The following is a 21,027-nucleotide window of genomic DNA, read 5'->3' as shown; positions in this document are numbered from 1 at the left end:
TTATTAGTAAGAGATGATATACTTGAACTGCAACCAATTTCAAAATATATTAAGAACAACATACATCCTTTAATTTTACGCGAGAATGCATTGAAAGCAACACATCTCCTGCATTTTATGTCCAATGTTTTCAGAGAATAGCTATCAAAATCAAAAAAGCACGCTAAGACTCTTCCAGCAATAATAACTGCATTTCCAAGTAACAAAGAAGGGCACATTGAAGATGACTGCTCCCTTTCCACTGTATTTAATTGTTTTTTTACTGCAAAGTGTAATTTTTCAAGAAATTTTTTACAGAATAATTAGTGTGTTTACTCCACATAAAATATGGAATTTTTAATCCATGTTTAAAACATACATATTTCTCAATGAATTGAAACTTTCTAGCTTTTAAAAAAATCATATATTCCCATATCAAAAGGATAGTTGATAATTTCACTAGAAATACCTCTCCCCCCATTTTTTTTTATTTACATCTCACACATAGTTCATTACATATCTAATTTACACTTCACACATAGTTCATTACATATCTTACAAATAATATATAATATTTAAAATAAATGATAATTTTTAGTTTTGTTTCTTAGTTTCGACTAAACAGCTTTTTAAGTTTCTGTCTGTGTTTAAAAAAAAAAAAAAAAAAAAAAAAAAAAAAAAAAAAAAACCGACTTTTAGCAACAAATTTAAAATTAAAATTATCAAAATAATAATAATTGAAAATAATAATTGGTGACATTAAATTTTTAAATTAAAAAAACAGAAACATACAGCTGCAGTAACAATAACGTGCCAAACTACTTTTCATTGCCATTTCAATCATATGAATTTCTTATGCAATATAGACATAATTGTCATATTATACTCAGAACAGTTCATCTTTTCATTCTATTTGACCATCGAAATGAACAACTTTCCGAGCCAAGAATTTGATATCTAGAGATTATGATGCATCCCTAAAAAGAATGTTATTAAATACCTCTAATTTGAGATGTACACAAAAATCTATTCAATAATATAAAAATTAAATTAGTACAGCAAAAGTTTAGTACACAATTAAATTTCTTAATGTGCAAATAGAAAGTTATGCTAACAATATGCTTAATTTAAAGAAAGTTTAGCTTTTCGCATTCAGAAAAAATTTAATAAAATTGGAAAATAAGTGTTGCTAATTAACTCTACTTATCTTCATATACCCCACCAAAGAAATTAAGGTCCTTAATATTCAAGTATGCTCACAGTTTCACTAATTAATGCACATATAACCAGAAAAAAAAAACTATAACCTAAAAATGGCGCAACAAAATCGCAGTTAATACGAATACTATAAAAAATTAATTTTCCAGATTTAAATGAACAATAGTGTTCAAAATAAGACTGGTACAACAATATAATTTCACAGATTTTTTTTTTAGTTTATTGAAAAAGTCTATTTTTTTTTTATTTTGAAAGTCTTACTGACATTTTTTTCCAAACATTATAATAGCAAACAAAGCGCAAGTGAAGTCATTAAATTCCAACTCAGCTATCTGCCCAAGGAGAGGGATGCCTTCGTGGACGAACGAACGATTTTAAGAAGGATCAATGCTACAATGTCAATACATCCAGCCAACTTTACGACATCAGTTTTTCAAGTGTGTTTCATTTAGCGCTAAACTTTTAAATTAACTCAGGCCTTTACAAGGAGATTCAATACGTTAAAATCGAAAGGTTCTGCTTAATTTTTATAAAATTTAAATAAGCAAGGTAACATACACCTTACATGCTATATATTTTATATAACACCCAATCTATTAATACATTGGCTGTCATTCATGATCTTTTTAAAGCATATTATAAATATTATAAAACCGTTTCTAAATTTACAAAGAGGAAAATACAGTAATACTCTATTAAAAAAATTTGTCATTATACTTTTCACGAGAATAAAGGTTTCACGTGTGATTACTTTTACCTTTCACAATACTATTCTAGGTCGTTCACAGAATATTTCAGCAGCGCTTTTGTTTGAATATTACTTTTCGTTCTGCATATGTCGTAAGCTATTTCAAGTTTGGAGATTTGTTTTCGAAGAAAACGTGACCAAAATATGTAATGCCTATTTATGTTAGGTGAAACTGCTTGAAAGTTTAAAAAACAAGTCCCATCTTGTTATCACAGCGGTAAAGATCAAATCGCAAAATTCTCGCTGCCTTGTTTAAAAACGTTTATGCTATTCATTATAATTACGTCACCATGATATGGTGAACTAACTAGGTCTTAACTTAAGGTTTAAAAGAACCAATACGGCCCTCGGGGTAAGAAGTTTGGAGACTCCTTGTGCTAAACGTAACGTGATCTTTTTTAAGGATTACTGTCGGAATTTATGCAGGGAGGATATATAGCATATGCAAAGAGGATACATAGCGACTGATCACCTTAACTTGGTGATCAAAATTGCAGTATACTATATCAATACTCATTCAGAACGACGTAGATTAACGAGAAATATATTCAGCATTTTCTTCATCAGACGTTTGATGTGGTGACCTTGTAAGATATAGTAGAGAAGTTAATGTTAGCAAGTTTCTAAAGTATGAATGGTACAAAGGGAAAATAAATTAAGAAAACTGTTTTCTAGACAATGCATCAAAAATACGTCTCGTTTTTAGTCTCCTAGGCTTTGAAGACATGTACGTCTACAAAGTTTGGGTATCCACATACTTTAACGGAAGTCCACCAAAAAAATTTAAACAAAAATCGTAGACAGAATAAATACGATCTTTATTTAAATTTTATAGAAAATGTGGTGTACTTTCAATCAACGATAATCAATGCACAGACGCCCATCAGTAGCTTTTTTCCTAACTATTACACTGTCATATAAAATGCATGCTTTTAGATATACTTAGAAAAACATTTATAACTTTAGAAGCGGGTAGCTTTTAAAATTGGTTCTTCACTGAATGACTACTGCTTCGCGATTCCAAGCTGATGCATACACAACTCCCTTCTCAGAAAAACTGGAGTTACGATGCTACTAGTACGTTTAAGCCTTCATATATTGCTATCTGCATATCAGAAACAAAAGGTTAACTTCGAAGACTTAATGATAAATACAGTTGAGTTTTTGCCAGCACGAAACTATTTTTAGCAGGAATGTAACAAAAAATAAAACGGCCAAATGTCATGTGTTAGTAAAATCCAAATGATTATTCACTTTACTAGTTCATATTATTATACTTGAGTTACTATATTTAATCAAGTTCCTGCAACACTTTATCTCTAAAAAGCGGTTAATAATAATAAAAAAGATAGAACAGCCTAAAAATATATGGAATGGGGGTGATATATTTGCAATGCATGCTTTTAAAATAAATCACCAAAACAGATCATTCAATATCCAACAATTTATGGTTACTTATAATTATGGATTTAAAAAACATAAAATTCATTAAATGTTTTTCACGTATTTTCCAATTGTTATAAAGTACTGAACTCCTTCATAAGACCAATCATACACAAACAATTTAATTCTTTATTGAAATATGTATCATGCGATTGAAAATCAAGTAAAAGAGAAAGAAATTCCAGTTTTTTAAAAAAATCTAGTAAGTTACAGATATGTTTTAAAAATTTCTTTTACCATGAATTACAGTTAAAACATGTAAAAATGCTTTTTTTTTTTCCACGCCTAATAAAATGATACCAATGAAGTGAACTAAAAATATAAACCTTTCAACCTTTCTTGAGCAGACTGACAACTACATTTGTTACCTGCAACACATAAAGATTTCTGCCTGTATTTGCCATATATATATTAAAAAAAAATACCAATTAAAATTACACAGAAAAATTTTTAAACATACGGAATTAATTGTAAGGCTCTATAACATATTGAAAAATATATCTCTTCCTTATGGAAAGGGGGGAAATATATGATTATATATTATAATTACACACAGAATAACGTTTCGCTATAGATGAAGAATAATTCACGACTTCTTTTGGAAATTCCAGTTATTAAAATTAATTTTAAATATCTACATTCTACTCCCGATTACTATGTAATAATTATTTATTTATTTATTTTTAAAAAATCTATTTATATTTGTTTTAAGAACATTTTAAACAAAATTTATGATGAGGTCTATCAGTGCATTTAAAATTTGCACTCATGAGAGGACCAGTGAAGTCCTTATATATATATTTACCACATATTTTCAAAAATTAATTTAAAAAGGCAGCGCGAAACATATCCATAAGTAGATATTTATCAGAAACAAGAAATTAATACATAAATTTGCTTTTTCAACCAAAACACATTATTAATATAGAGCTAAAATTCATTTGGATATATGTTAGCAAAACTTGCCAGATAAATTACTGTCAATACTGAATTCCCGTTTGTTTATATCCAAAAATATGCATGGAATATAAGCACATTCTAAAATTATCGAAATTCTACTGTGTGCGTGAATGTGTGTCTATATACTCTTTCTGTTTATATATGTGCATACATACATACATACATACATACACACACAATGTAACTACTTAGCTAAGCTATTACCAACCTCACACCTCTGGCGACCAACTTCTGCACATAAAAGGGTCATGAGAGCATGATATATTTTGTTAGCTAGTATTTAGAAATATATCCCGTGACGATTATGCGCGCATATTAATGTGCATGTTCCACTATTTTCTCAACCACTTCGCTTAACACCTCACCACAATTTTTACTACAGCAGAAAGAAGAGAAATTAAAATACTGGCACCGGAAATCATTATTTACGGACAACTGTTAATTTATTAAAGACAATTTCGTGGTTTTCCCTATGTGTAACCTATATGCGAGCCAGTTTCCCTTTGAAAGTCCTCCACGAAGGCATCCCTCCCCTTAGGCAGATAGCCCGCGAGGCTTTGCCACAATCACACACACATACACACTATTAAAGACAAAAATATAACGTTTAATAACAGTGTAAACCGTTATTAATAATGATATATCAGTTTTTAATAACATGCTGGCGCCTTTTTCAGAAATAACAAGATTCCTAGTAAAATGTCGCTAGTTTGGATGGCGGTTTCATTTTCGTTTATAAATATTGATACTATAGTTACTTATATTTTTTTATATGCCCTTCGCAGAAAAATAATACAGGGTATTAAAAAAGCACATGTTTACTTCTTAAAAAATTTCTAAGAAAGAATAGAAAAATCTATTATGCACTAAATAGGGAAAAGCCTATTGTATCACACATTATATCTGTGCATTTCTCGTAAATCAGAATAAGCAAAGTGATAAATAATTTGATGCCCCACAGGATAGCTGAGCAAAAATTAATGCACTGCTGAAACAGTTCGCTGCCAGACTTCTTTTAATGTGATCAGCAAGGGGAACTTAGTACAAAACATTTGGTTAATCTTGTCTAGACCAAAGAAAATATCGGGACCACCAACTCTACTATTTCCTTACGATTCACAAGCAAATTACCGCAAGGAGGAAATCAGAATTAACATTAATATAAGTTTTGAATACATTTTTCTTTTAATAGGATTGCTTGTTCTACCTGTATCTCATGTCTTACCTCTTTGAAGCGATGTAATTACTCAATTGTATATATTGTAAAAAGCTAATTGTCTTCAGACTTATACTGTTACTATACTGTTACTAAAAAAATGGGCCTATTTCATGACTTTAGTCTGTCTAATAGCTCTTGGACAGTGAAAATTCCTTTTTCCTTTCTTAAACATTACGACACAACAATTAGCCAGAAATTAATTAATTTCCATTCACTAGTATTTTTAAAAAAAAAAAAAAAAAAAAACTTAACAGACAGTCTCACTCAAATAAGAACTCCACATAATACATCCCTCAAGAATTCCAAGTCCCACCCACTACCATAAATTACTTCACCCAAGTCTTACCGACTGATATTATTCAAAGCCCCCACTGCCGCTAAGAATTTTCGGAACCTACACTTATGAGTCACCTACACTTATGAGTCAGACACGAAGAGAACACTTTGCCAACTCCCCCCTAAGAAAGAATGTAAGTTACTTAATACTTTTTCCGGCCTTTATATCTTCATGTACATTCACTGTTCTTATTATATATTATTTTTATATTGTCTTTGATTTGTTTTTACAAAGTTTGCATTATTTATCTTATTTTGTAATCTTCTATGTTTGTTTCAACTTTACTTTGAATTAGATTTCATAATGACAATTTCCAATGTTTAATTTTTACAAATAATATAGAACTCAAATGCATAAACATGAAAGTGTTGGGGACGGTTACTCGGGTTAATTAGGATTTCTCTACAGTAATTGCTTTTTACTCCAAACTGAATTGAATAAAATGCTTCATAAGAATAAGTTCTTTGAGTATCAGCATTGGATCATAATCCCTTCTATTCGCGGAAATATTTGGCCTGACTAGAATTGCCGGTTTGGCTTTAACTTATAACTCGAGTAAAGACGAAACACTTTCGTATTTACGTATTTTTATCACTAATTGTTCATTGAACGGGAGTTGGTTTGTTCCCCTTGAAAAGTCAACTAATTTCCGATCAATGACAATGATTACATGTTTTTAATTTTTCCTTTTACAATTGAAATTTTATTCTTCGTGATGATGATTTAACTCCAGTCCCCGTTAAAACATTATTAACATTTTTCTTTCAAATTACTTCAAAACATCTTTCAAAATATAACTTACCAGTATGGATTCACTCTTTTAAAATAATTCTACTTTAATTAAACTTAGGAGATAATATAATCAATTAATCAATACTGTTTAGGAAATAGATTATATATATATATGATTCTGGTTTAATATTCTTTTCGATCTGCAGCAAAGCTTGCTATTGAGTGAATACAGTATCTCTAGATATAGCCATGTTGTATTCTATTGGTTCAGATTTAATAATACTTAACTGAGACAAGTACAATACATTTATTAAATTGAAACTCACATTTCTGTTTCCTAAAGAAAGAAATCTTGGGTAGCTCTGACTAAAATTTAGCTCTTTATTTTTTTAAATAATGCTTGTTTTCCGGTTTGAAACCTTAATGCCAATATTTTCATATTAAAAATGGCGTTTAACTACCATTTAATGAAATATTCTCAGTTACTTAACTTTTAGGAATAATCATAATTTAACCGAAGTAAAAACTGTGAGGCTAAATAAAAAAAAAATTGTTATGAAGTTTTACAGTTCCAAACAATGAAATGCTTGACACAAATATACATACATGTGTATGTGTATGTATGTATGTATGTCATCCATAATAATCACTGCTTATGGGAACAAAATATGCTATGTAAAAAACTGGCAAAACTATATTCATTTTTATTATGGACAGAGAAGAAACTGGTAATTTAAACCGAATCATAACATCAAAGAAAAGAATAAAGGCAATTAACTTTGCACACAACCATGATAAGAGTCCCTTATTTACAAAATAAACTTTATAAGAACTCGAAAAGATATGCAGTCAAACCCATTTAAACAAAATTAACAGGACGGTAGCAAAAATTTATTATATCAATAAATTCTTTGAAAAAATGTAAATTTATTACATCAATAAATTCTTTGAAAAACATGTATCTCAAATTATCCGAATATCAAGTAAATCTCTTTTTTGCTATGTATATGCTACGTAAAATGCTCAAAGTATTTAATATTTTTATTTACTCTCCTTTGCAAATGCAAACATTTAAGATATTAGAAATACCTTAAATTTATGAAGACTGGGACGTCGTTCCACTGCAGAAGTTACAGAGTTTGTTTCAGGAAGGTCTTTGATACTTTCAAAGTCAAAAGCTTTCAATGACAGACAACTATGGCACCCATTATTTGGCATCATAAGAAATAGTGTTTAACACACAAATGTGTTAACAATACACAAAGGTGCTCCTTTTGAGAAAAAGATACCCAAAACTATGTTCTTATCTTTTATAACAAGCAATGGGTATGGAAGAGAGTAACGAAGAACATGAAAGCTATTATTCATGTTCTACAAAAAAGTAAAAAATGTTTTCATAAATTTAATTAAATGAAATAAAGAGCCAATAAAATCCTTATTCAATCACTAGCTTGAAAAACACGAAACCAGTAGAGGTTATTTGTGCTAGATATAAAATCAATCCCATCAAATACATCTATCGATATAAAGAATATAAAAAGTTAAATAATTAAAAGTTAAAAACCGAAAGTAGTTGTTGCAAGGTGTGTTTAATACAGAAAATATTTTGCGCGAAAATACGAGATGAGAAAGAAACAAATGAACACAAGCAGATCATATGTGAATCTCAAAAACATAAAAGAAGAAGCATTAAAGCGCCTATAGCAAATATGCGATTTTAATAATTATTTTCATAACATCTTCGAATTAAATGAGCAACCAGATGTCACGTTAAAAGGAAAACTTTAATTTATTTTTGAAATACTCTAAAAATGAAAACCTTCAGAATACTGTCCCCCGCCCGAATCAAAATCAGTATGAAAGAAGTAAAATTAAACCTAATCAGAACTCCAGTTACAAAAGCCTTAAATTTAAGCGAATTAAATTAAAATAAAAATCTAAAATTAATTAATAAATAAAAATCTAACTTCATTAAGTACGCAAGACTCATGCATAAACATAAATATAGAAAACACCACTTACCAGTTACGGTTATAAGATCCGTTCAAAACAATCTAACTATCCTTATGAACATATTCTGGTAATACTTGATGTTCTGTTAAACGGATACAACTGCTTCAAGATACACACTGATCTTCCAAGAAACAACTTTTGAAAAGACCACATATTTGATTCGGCTGCTATTTTTGATCTGCCAACCAATCACAATTTTTAAACGATACTGTTATGTCCTTAATAGTTCTGCATCGTAAGATTTGATGTATTTGTTATTGAAGAAGTTGATCAGAAACTTGAAGCAGCAAAAATCCTCAGAAGTCGCTGACCTTCCAGACGATTTATTGGCGCGACCAGACACTGATGCAATGTGTGCGTAGACCAATGGCTTGCCCACGGATTGTTTGATTTATGAGAAATCCGGATAAGAGGTGTCTGGAGTCCTAGAAATATCAGGCTATTTACTTCAAATGTTCTTTTAAATATCTGAAAGAATAATACAATAAATGTTAAAACATTACTTTTAAGAAATATAGCCAATAAAAAAATGGTGTACAACAGAAAGTTAAAAAAAAAAAAAAATCCATTGTGCAATATATTTTCTAAATTAAATATTATTCTTCATAAAATTGGGATATTATGGAAATTAATTTGACATAAATGAATGACCACTGAGGTTTTTTAAAAAGCAATTGCAAATTTAACAGTATAGCATTAACGAAAATTCATCAGTGAATTCATTCTATAATGAATTTCTTAATATAAGCATTAAACTTAACACATGCAAATTTAACTAACACATTCAACATCAAGCTTCACACAACTCACAAGTTTTCATAAAATATTGTGAGTTATGAAAACTTATGTTATGAAATGTATTAAAAGGAATTCCGTGAGTTACGACAATGTATCCGATTATTATTTTCATGATCATTATACATTAAAATCTGAGTGTAGTAAGAATTAGTATCACGATTTCTGCTATTTCCATGGGTTATGTAGTAAAACTCAACATTTGTAGGTATCTTATGCTGGCGCCTTAATTTCGAATCCATGATTAATTAATTATTTGGATTGTGAAGTACGGTTCAGCAATAAAAGTTAGCACTGTTATCATTAAGAATGTAATTCGTTTAACAAATTTTATGGTAAAATGGTATTTAAATTCAATTTTTTTATAAAAACATATTGGAGATGTGCTTAAATTTTTGAAATAAAACTCGTTTTTTAAAATCATCTTTCTATTGCAAATTTCCATCACTATTTTTTGCGGTTTTTACTTCATATTAACATGAGCACCAACATTTGTTTGTATACTCGAAATTCTACATAAAAGCATCAAATATTCTTGAATACAAAGCACGAATTGGAAATCTTATATTTTATATATATATGCAATTAACAATTATTTTTAAAAAAAAGAAAACGTAAAAAATAGTCTTTCATTTAAAAATTATTTTCAGCTTTCAAAACACTAACTTGAAAGTTAAAAATGATCTTTGATCCATTTAGTATTTCCAAAAAATATTAAAATATTTTCGATTCGCGACAGATTTTTGTTTATGATAAACCAAAGATTATAAAAACGCGTCTTTGCTAATCGACGATGCACAATAGCTTTTATTTATTTTCGCACATAAACATACATCACTTATCATAACAAGAGAGCGAATAACTTTAGAAGTTAGCATACGTGCACTTTCTAATTAGCACTCTCAATATCAACCAAACTTTCAATAAAAAATATCAAAAGTACTTTCAATAAAAAATATCAAAAGTACTTTCAATAAAAAATATCCTACACCCCAGGGGTTCTCAACAGGGTGGGGGTAATGCAGTCAGCCTTTTATTTACCTGTTACGTATTTAGTTTTAGATTATGAATATATATAATAAATATATATATATATATATATATATATATATATATATATATAATAAATAAAAATATATATATATAATATATATATATATATATATATATATATATAATAAAAAAAACTACTTTTATTCAAGTTCTTTTACCAACCTTTTCTACGTTTTTTTTTTTTTTTTTTTTTTTTTTGTTTAATTTATAAAATACATTAAAAAAGAACCTAAATTTGCATAATATGTATATATATATTCCTCCCCCTGAGTTTTTCGAAGAAAAAGGAGCAGTGATTGTCCAACAATGGTGAAAACAGGGCATGGGGAGACTGCTCAAGAACCTCTGTATGCAATACATGTGATAAATAAAACATATTTCTAAAACTACCTAATAAATAAAACACTGTATAAAGTAGTTTTAGAGATATAAAATGTATAGTTCTAATACTATCTTATACATAAAATACGTATCTAATACTACATTGAATGCAAAATTCCTAATTCTAGTTCGTCATGTTGTCATCTAATTCAAAACATAAATCAAATACTGATAATGAAATTTTATAATTAATATAAAGAATGAAATCTCTCTATCCATTTCTTTAATCAAAAGATAATATTCATTTTTAATAATTAAGTATTTTTGTGTTTACATATTTTATATTCAAAGAAAGATCTTAAAAAGGTTAAATAAAACACCCGTAGTTTTAAAAATTATATTACTTCTGAGCTAAATTTTAATTTTACTCAACTGTAAAGATTTATTTTTACGAGCTAGCTACAACAGATATTATTATTATTTAAGAAAGAAAGCGAAACACTTGCATACTTTTTTTAAGTGTCAAACTGTAATTCGAGGTTTTCAGACTACAAGATTCTATTTGCGCGAAAAATTATTTCAAAGCTAAAACTTTGTTAATTTTTTATTATCTTGTGAAATAATTTCAGTCATTAATTACCGTTTATTCAATAATGAATAAGTGTTAATGTAATACTTCTGAAGAAATGTGTCCAAAATTACATAAAGTGAAACAAACAAATTTTTAAAAAAAATATAAAAGCATTTAGATTTCATATCGCGCCCAAAGGGGATTCCCCCCCCCCCATTTACACGCAGACGTACGTTTTTCCGTACACTGTCGTGCTGTTGCTCGCTTTGAAATCATTGAGTTTGCTAATAAAAAATTCATTAAAAGTTTTACAAAATATGAAACAGACAATAAAACAAATTCTAAATTTGGGCTTCCAGGCGCACATATTCGGGTGGAGGACTAAATTATTCAAAATTTGATGGCTCTAGGCTCCGTTGTTTTTTCTCTAATGCGAGAAACATGCATACATTCATGCAGATTCTTTATTATTTAATTTCTTTAAATATAAACCAGGGCGATAATATTTGGTGGCAACAGTTTGAAAAGTGAAATGGACATTTATAGTCCATTTCACTTATAGAATATATAGTAGGAGATAAACTTATAGAATATATAGATTTATAGAGGAAGCAAAATGCCATTTCGAGATCAATAGGCCTTCGAGATTAAAAGGCCTCTAGACTAACGCCTCTTTGGGCTAATAAAATATTTTTCTCGAATAACTTCTTCAATAAAAGTTATTTCAGCAAATGAATGTCTAATTACAGTCGACTTCCGATTAACGAGGGCTTTGCCTTAAAAATACCTAAGTTTGTTAATTGCGGAGCGATAGAAAAATTCGGGATAGTAAATCTCGAATCCTCAGAACAAAGCAAAATTTCTATGTTAAACAGAAAAAGAAGAAAATTACAGGGAGAATTTTAAAGTCAGATATTTTTTGACTGAAAGATGATGTTCAAAATTTGTCTATAGTAATTCCTAGGACACTAATTTGAATAGATTTAAGAATTTTGGCAGCGAAAGACAACAATAGCATTCATGTCATATGCAAAATTACGAATATGAGTAGTGTATAAACTGATAAAAAAGTTGAAGCTGAATCAGAACAGTAAGTGGCAATGCATTGCACGTGGAGGGTGGAGAAGGGCATACACACGACTGAAATTATGGACAGTGTCTCACAAAAATTATTGATCACTTTTGATAACGCCAAAAAATTTAAATGCATAAAACATGCTTTTCTTTCGAACATCCCATCCATTATCTAGTCTTCTTTTATGCTAAGTATTTTTATCAAAATTTAAAAAATAACATCTTTTCTTTAGAGTGAGGAAATAATATCACAAAAGTCACAGACTTTACGGAGAGAACAAAATTATCAGCCATTAATTAAACATCAAGTTCATGACATTAGTTTGTCTCGAACACAGCAAACAGCATCTAAAAAAAAAAAAAAAAAAAAAAAAAAAAAAAAAAAAAACCATAAATTCTTTAATGAAATGTCTTAAAATTTGTCCATAAATTCTTTTTAGAATCTGTGTTCTTTCAATGTATAATTATCATGGCTTCCTCACGCATACATGATTAGAAAGAAAAAGAAAAGTTGCTCTCCGAAAATTTGCTGAAGTGGATAATTAGAAATATTTAAGAGTTTCTGATGTCATGAAACGTCAACTCCTTGTGATACAATTCACAAAAAGAAGACGTGGGAGAATATCAAAGCTGTTATTCTCTACTATTTCGATACTTACGTACTATCGCAAACACATCAGCAAAAATCCCCAAATCTTCAGAATACATTTAACTCTATCAACCACGTGCATAACAATTACTCAGGCGACCAGGCACATGACAAATATTCAGTTTCCAACATCGCCATTTTCGTACGCGTTCTTTTTTTACTGTGTTACGCCTTTTATAGAAAAATTTAGATTATTTTTTGTCTTAAACTCGATTTTAAAACTTGTAGGATTTTCCTATAGCAGAAGAAAGAGAGGGGGAAATTTCTGCAGGAATACATTATTTTGTCGCTAAAGGAACAATGCTTCGAATTCTTCTTCAAAGCGAAAGCTACGAGATTTTCACCACGACAAAAACAAAACTCGTTTGCAACTAGGTTTACTGACTGTCTTTTGAAATAAATATATTAGAATATGTACGTAATAGTATATATGTATGTAATATATAATTTTTTACAATAAAAGTTATTGTTCTTTTTCATCCATGAAATTCGCCACACTGCGCCAAGGTGATTTACGTACCACTATTTCAATATTTGTTTTAATCTTGCATTTAAATAGATAGTATGCAAGATTTTCGAAACTGTAAAAAATAATCAAAGACCGCTTTATCTTTTAAATTTGCACCAGGACTTTATTAACTACATGGAGTATTTGTTATTCTACAAAAAGTTGAAACAGCAATACAATCTGCTCAAAAAGTAAAATGGCCAGGTGGCAAAAGGAGGGGGAATAAGCCATTGTGGAGAACTCCTTATTACGTTTTTCTCAAAATTAAAAAAATAAGAATTCTAAATACTGGAATCAGATTATATTTACAGATGGAAGCTCAAATATAACAGTTTGGGTTAAGATAATACAGAATTTTGTCTGTGAGAAGATCCAAATAAGAATTTCAATAGCTGAACTCAATTCCGGACGACTAATGACGGACGTGCATGTAACTTGCTGAAATTGTTCAATCACATATTAAATCAATGGAATGGGTTAGGAAAAAAATAAATAAAATGGAAGTAAGATGGAGTCGCCCTAAACAAGTTTCTCCGTACCCTGCTCTGAAGCACCGGCGATCCCTACGTGGTGACCAACCAAAACATTGGGGTCATTTACCATTGCGTTCTATGGGATTTGACGCGTTCGGGTGTAAATACTTTGTAATTACGTCGCAAATATACATATAAATGTATATATTTTCTTTTTCTACAACACTTCAGAGTCCTAAGTATGTGAAAACAACATATTTTTAAACAACATTTCATTCTGAACGGAAATAATGCTATACTTTTCACAGGACAGTTTTCTTAGAATGGTTTAATTTGAATGAAATATTTTCACAAGTTTTCGTTAATTACATTAGAAAAAAAAATTAAGGTAATTCGATTTTATTCAGTTAAGGTACAAAAATTAAGATCAAAGTTTATTGTATTATTAATATTAAAATTATGCATTATTTCTTTTCTATTTATAGAGCTTCTTCCTAAAATACTTTCTTAAATATGACATGATTTTTTGGCTTCTTTTAAATCGAAAAATGTAAGTCAATTTATAATTAATGCTCTATTCGGTTCATTTTAAATTAGAGAATTATTAGGAATTAGCAAAATACTTTAAATAAGTATTTCGCTAATTCCTAATAATTAAATAGGTATTAAATAGTATTTGACTTTCTCTGAACATTTCTGAAAGGGAATAAAATAAGTTTTTTTTTTTTTTTTTTTTTTTTTTTTTTGTTTTATTTAAAACTTGTAACTGAGTTATTATAAAATGTAAAGGGAATAATTCTTTTAATTATACTTATCAGATTTTTTTTTACCCTTCATTTCAACAATACATATTCCAAAACTCTTTATTACGTTCTTAAGTGCGCATCTCATAGCATTTGCTTTACAATACCTTTTAACAGATTGCTTTCCAATACGAACAATTCTTGCTTAAATAGTTTTATAACGTATTTGTCAACAGGATTTCAATTTATGTTTACAATTCAACATTAAGGTTATTATATATTTAGATAACATTTATAATTATTATAAATTAGATAAATTTAATCATTAGATTTCCTCACAGTACTTTCACAGTTGTTTATAAGTGAATAAATTCTTCATTTCAAATACACATAAATAATTTAATGAATATTTAAGTATTTTGTCAAAGGCAGATACATGCTTTTTGCAAGCACATGCATAAATAAATACCCATACATATTTCCTATTTATCATTTCCTGCATGTGCAAATCTTTAATTTCTGTGCATTCACTATATTTTTCGCGTAAAGTAATTTATACTAATTTAGCATACACCCGAAAGTTTTACATAAAAAATATATATGAATATAATTTGAATGAAAATTATAAGTATTATTTTTAATACCCACTGAAAGGTCAGTTTTTCTTCAAAATTCCTCCACGATGGCATCTCTCTCTTTAGGCAGACAGCCCTTGCATGCGTTACTCTATTTAATAAAAACTTAATCTGACCTATGTGCCTAATTACAAATATTTTAACATACATAATTTTATATTTACATTTAGCCATCAAGTTTCAAACTTTTCAAATCTTCTAGAAAATAAATTTTGGCAGATCTCTTTTAGCAATTTTCTTAAAATCTATATTTTTGTAGTGCAACAGCTTAGAATTTTATAAACAAATTCATAATCAAAATCGCTGTTGTTAGTTATCGAAAAATAACCAAGATGTGATTTTTGCGTAAATGTCAGTAAACTATACAAATTGCTATTATCCATCACACTATGAATGTTTCTTTCATGCGAGAGTGTCCCTTTTTCGATTTCTATGGAACTGTCGTGTGTTGAAATACTATCAGAATCTTGTCAAGCGAGCTTATGAATGTAAACAAAGAACACCCCGTCTGGTGACCCAAGCTTCAAAGCAGTGCTTCACTTCTAGTGCAGAATGGCCCCTCCTCCCTTTCCTACCTCCATGGTATTTTACAAGGGAATTAAAAAATATCCTCACCAAAACTTAACTTCCAAAATAAGACCAAATTCTATCAAAACAACCTACACCACAATAACAAATATAACAACATATTGCTATGAATGCGCTACTCTGGCTACTGCTCTTCCCCTTCCCTGAAATACAAAAGAATACATGGGCGTATTTAACATGCCTACATGTTGTGCCCATACTTCAATGCTCTACTAGAATGAAATTTGCCACTAAAAAGTATCAAAATATTATCTAGAAGTAAATATTACTACACCTAATCAAAATGTTGTCATTTAATAATTTACATGATCAAAAAAAAAAAAAAAAAAAAAAAAAGAAGGATAAGTTTCCAATATTTTTTTATTCACTTATTACAAGCCTGCATTTCGGTAGCACCATACACGATTCAGGTATTGCTGAACCTAGCTAACTGTTACGTTTCCATCCCAAATTTGAGGATGAACACCCGGGAAGAAGGGGTCCGAGGATTTCTACCCCTCTTACTCTACCACAACTTCTCAAGAGAAATTTTGGCTGACCACGTATTTTGCGTGCCCCTTGCTGCACAGACACTATACACTTACAAACAGCTGTGCCTTCTCCTGGATTCAAATCCAGGCCTATCAGTCAGTCTAACATTCAGTGTCACTAGTCTCTATACCAGCTGGGTGGCTTTCATTCTTTACAGGGGTTCAAAACTGAAGCAAGAAAAACTTAAAAGTGAAGAAAAAAATATTATTAGGGGAACACAAAATCATGCAAAAATCCCGATGGCAATCATTATAAATATGTATCATTACTTTCTAATGTAAGTTGAACAGAACAATCAAATTCTTTTTTGGAGATATAATCACTATGACTTCAAAACCAACTTAAGAATAATAATTAATGACTGTCGCTATAAGGAGCAAGCCAACATATAATTTGGTTTGGCACTGCTGTCCATGAAAGTATTAGCAGAAATGCAGCTAGTCCACAATTCCAAAAGTGTCCACATTTCCAAAAGTGTCCACAATTTTGGCCACCACTGTATACACACACCTACTTTGTTCTAAAATAATATGTATTTCCTCTACTACAAATAAACCAAAAACCACAAAAAGTGAATATAAAATCAAATTGTCAAATGTCAGTAGCAATTAAATTACATGTTTTGCAGCTATGCTACGAGGTTTCGACAAGATCAAAACAGGTTAAAAATAGAATTAGAAACTGCATAAAATTTCTAAAAATATACATGAACTAGTATAATTCAACGATATGAGCTAATTTATGCTTTCATAAATAATTTTAACAAAATGACTCTGCTTCATGGGAGGAAATAACTTCAATATCCATCTCTCTTTCTCTCTCTCTCTATATATAGATATAAAGATTATAGCGTCTCTTTATATATTATATACAGAATGATTTTCAGCTACAAATGAGCAATAGAATGGATTTAATGATACTGTTAAGTAGCAAAGAGCTAAGCATTACTCCAGATAAATAATTAAATACAAGGATGCATTTTCAGATATAATTTCTGATCTGATTTTTCCTTAAATGACTAAACAATGAACAATTTTATGTGTTTTTAATAATTTTTAATTTTTTTCCCACAGTATAATGTATTTAATGCAAAATATTATGCTTCGATCTACTTTTCAATAATAAGCACATCGTTTAAATTAAATCAACTAAATATTCTATTTGCAGAATGCAGATACAAAGCATTACATTTATATTCTTCCAGCATACTTTATGGTACAGATCTTTTAAGCAATGATTTGCTATTGCATTTATGAATAACTATTTTCTCAACATTGCATACATTTACAAATACTTAATAACTTAAAAAATTCAAAAGTATAATAGTGTCATTTTATCAAAACTACATTATTGAAATATACAGTACTAAACTGATGTCAACATTAGTGGTTTTTGTTTTAATTTGTACATTTCTTCTAGAGAGAGGGGGAGTGAATATCAAATTCTGCTCATTCTGCAAGGCACCTCCCCCCCCAAAGAAATGCAAGTTATTTGATGAAATTTGTGCAATTCTCAATTTTTACTTTTGTAATTATTATTATTTGAACACTAAGCATCATAAAGTTTGTTTCTCATTTTCCACACCCAGCCACATACATGCTTCCCCCTCGCAAAAAAATAAAAAAAAATAAAAAATAAAAAAAAATAAAAAAAGAGTAACACACTTAACATCAATTTAGAAATTCGCTAGCTCTCATTTTTTCCTTCTATTTATAAATTCCTCAGTCATTAAGTTTTATCATCATCCCTCACGCCCCTCCCAAATAAAAGCCCTTGAAAATGTAAAACTATTTTTCAATGAATGAATAAATAATTTCTTCCTGTTACTACAGGTAAAATTTTTAAAATTTTAAAAGTACTTATTCCTTACTTCTATTCTCGTTATATATTTTCAAGAATAAGCATAATATAAAATTTTAAGTGTAAATCAGCACTTCAACCAAGAAAAATTAGATATCAGAATATGTAACTGGAACACTGAAAAAATTTCCATTTTCAATATCATAGACAGATACTACACAATATTTCATGCAATATGTATATTATCGCACACAGGTAAAATTGCTGGCTGGTTTTTTTTCATGGCCTCATTTTATTTTAAATACCTTCTTTTTATGACACAATAATTATTAAATTTTTTACACCCAACTTTTAAACGGATTAATAAAAATTTGTTATTACTTTTAAATGACGTCTTAACTACAATCAGGTAAAGCTCGAGAATTTGGCTAAAAATTACCACATTTACGAAACTTCTAGGTAAATTCTTTACTCTCATTATTACATTATTCATCTTTTACTTTGACATTTTGGAACAGCAAGATATCTTTATTGCAGGATTTTATTTCCATGTGCTGTAAATACCTTTCTGAAATACTGAAGCAAAAAATTCCAAAATGAAAGTTAATCCAAATAGATAATTTAACAAACACTTCCCAATCAAAACGTAAGAAGTATCTTACTACAAAAAGTATCAGACCACCACTGACCCAATTCTCGTAAGTACAACAAAAAAAAAAAAAAAAAAAAAAAAAAAAAAAAAAAAAAAAAGTGCAAACTACAAAGCAAAACATAATAGCACAAGGGGTTAGATCCTTGCAAGATCTGACATTAAAGAAAACGGTTGGCCAGCTTTAACCCTTTGTTAAGTTCTGCCTTCACCCGCTCCTTGTAATATAGGCCACGAGGTTCTCTTAGAGCAGGTGTTTTCAATCTTGCGGAATCGAGAAGAATAACGATTGCCGAACACAGGATATTCAAGGGTAGTTCTTTTATTTTCTTTGCGTTCGAGCATATGCGGAGACTGAGCAGAAATTTTGCACGTATTCTTGTTTCGTTGGAAAACGCTTTAGCTACTTCTCAACCCATGTCTGTGATATGAAATAACGCAGTGCTATTATACATACTAAATTTAAGATGACAACTGACAATAAAACAATGTACCCTATGCTACTAATTTAACAGATTTTTACATATCACAGAAATAAAAAAAATCGTATTTTAATATATCACAGAACGTAAAGCCGGACTTCTTTTAAGCTGTGTAAATATTGCCAAGTTTCATTCAATTATTTTATTTTATTTTTTATAAGGAGTTTCAGGCTCTACACACACTTTCCTACGCAGTTTTAAAAATTCTCTCTTTGACGTAATGTGTAAACTAAAAACAGAATGTAAATCTACAACACTCAAATATGTTCATAATACAGATACTATACGGTTACGATACAGTCGTTTTGTACTACAACAAGAGTAATTCTAACATATATGAATACAATATAGCACTTTACAGCAGCAAAACTGTCAAAGGCTGATTATAAATGATTATTTTAAAATCATGCATGAAATTTTTGGGAATTAGCTGAAAGTCCATGAAGCAAATATATTTCCAACACAGCTCTGAAAACATTTAAGAAGCAAAAATAAAATTATTAAATCCTCAAAAAAGCTCTGGGACAGGATTTAAATATCCAAATTATATATTATATATATGGACAGGCTGACACAGAAACAGAACTATTAATGTTAAGTAAGTTCAGAATGAAATTCCTTTTAATAGAAATTGGATAATAACGTATTAATGAGAAAAATCAGAAATAATAATAGTTTGCTTTGAATTCCAGCACAATAATAAAGCTTCAATGAATTATATATTTTATGCATAAAATGCAAAATGAATTCAACTGGAATGTACTTGTTTTCTCTCTTTCCCTCTAAGTAACACTATTATTGCTAAAATATAACTTCAAATGATATTTTTCACACTAACGTATAAATATTAAATAAATCCCACCCTCCCAAAAAAGTACTATTTTATTCCAATTTCTATCAAAGGAATTCTCAATTGGGGAGGGAGGGGGAAATTTCATAGTTTCAGGAGGGGAATACAATCAGCCTTTTATTTACTTGTTAAGTATTTAGTTTTACCTTATGACCGTAAAAAACTATTATTATTCAAATTTTGGTACTTATTTAAATTTTGTATGCTTTTTCTTACTTAATTTATACAAAAATCTAAAGGAAATAAATGTACTTAAATGTGCACTTTTCGAGTTCTGGAATGGAGGGTGTAGATGATAGGTGAAAGGGGTGCATGGAGGAAAAAATTTGAAAGCTTACTGCTCTATCATGTACCCGAGCATATGATCATGTGGATAAGACTATCTGATGCAAGTAGTTCAACTATGGTTTGCATAAAAACAGGCTGGATGCATGGCCATTTTAACAGCTTTCCCAGTGTAAAACATGAATGAGTCAGTTTCCTTTATAAAAGCTTTCACAAGGTAACCATCTTTTAAAGCAGATAAGCATTGTGTGTTTTGCTCTATTTAATCCATTCCAACTATTTTCAAAACCAAAAATATTTCTTATATAGCGGCTTCAATAGTAAATGCCATTTAATGCATTCACGGTTAGTGTTATCATTCGAGCACTTAT

At 29.3% G+C, this 21,027-nt stretch overlaps 1 protein-coding gene across 4 annotated transcripts in view; it reads right to left on the bottom strand.

The window, feature by feature from the left end:
* The window catches only part of LOC118190303 (nucleoside diphosphate kinase 5-like), a 599,363-nt gene that overhangs the window by 87,590 nt on the left and 490,746 nt on the right, over positions 1–21,027 (bottom strand). For all 4 annotated transcript variants that reach the window (XR_015040847.1, XR_015040846.1, XR_015040848.1 and 1 more), the window contains one exon: positions 8,659–9,117. The gene's annotated coding sequence lies outside the window, so the exon portion shown is untranslated. The remainder of the gene's footprint in view (positions 1–8,658; positions 9,118–21,027) is intronic.

The sequence above is a fragment of the Stegodyphus dumicola genome, chromosome 4 (genome assembly GCF_044657685.1).
Source record: "Stegodyphus dumicola isolate Sdum_Otavi_A_Nest chromosome 4, ASM4465768v1".
In the NCBI taxonomy this organism is placed as follows: Eukaryota; Metazoa; Arthropoda; class Arachnida; order Araneae; family Eresidae; genus Stegodyphus; species Stegodyphus dumicola.
The sequence above is the reverse complement of the archived record's forward strand: the minus strand, read 5'-3'. Positions and strand labels throughout refer to the sequence as shown.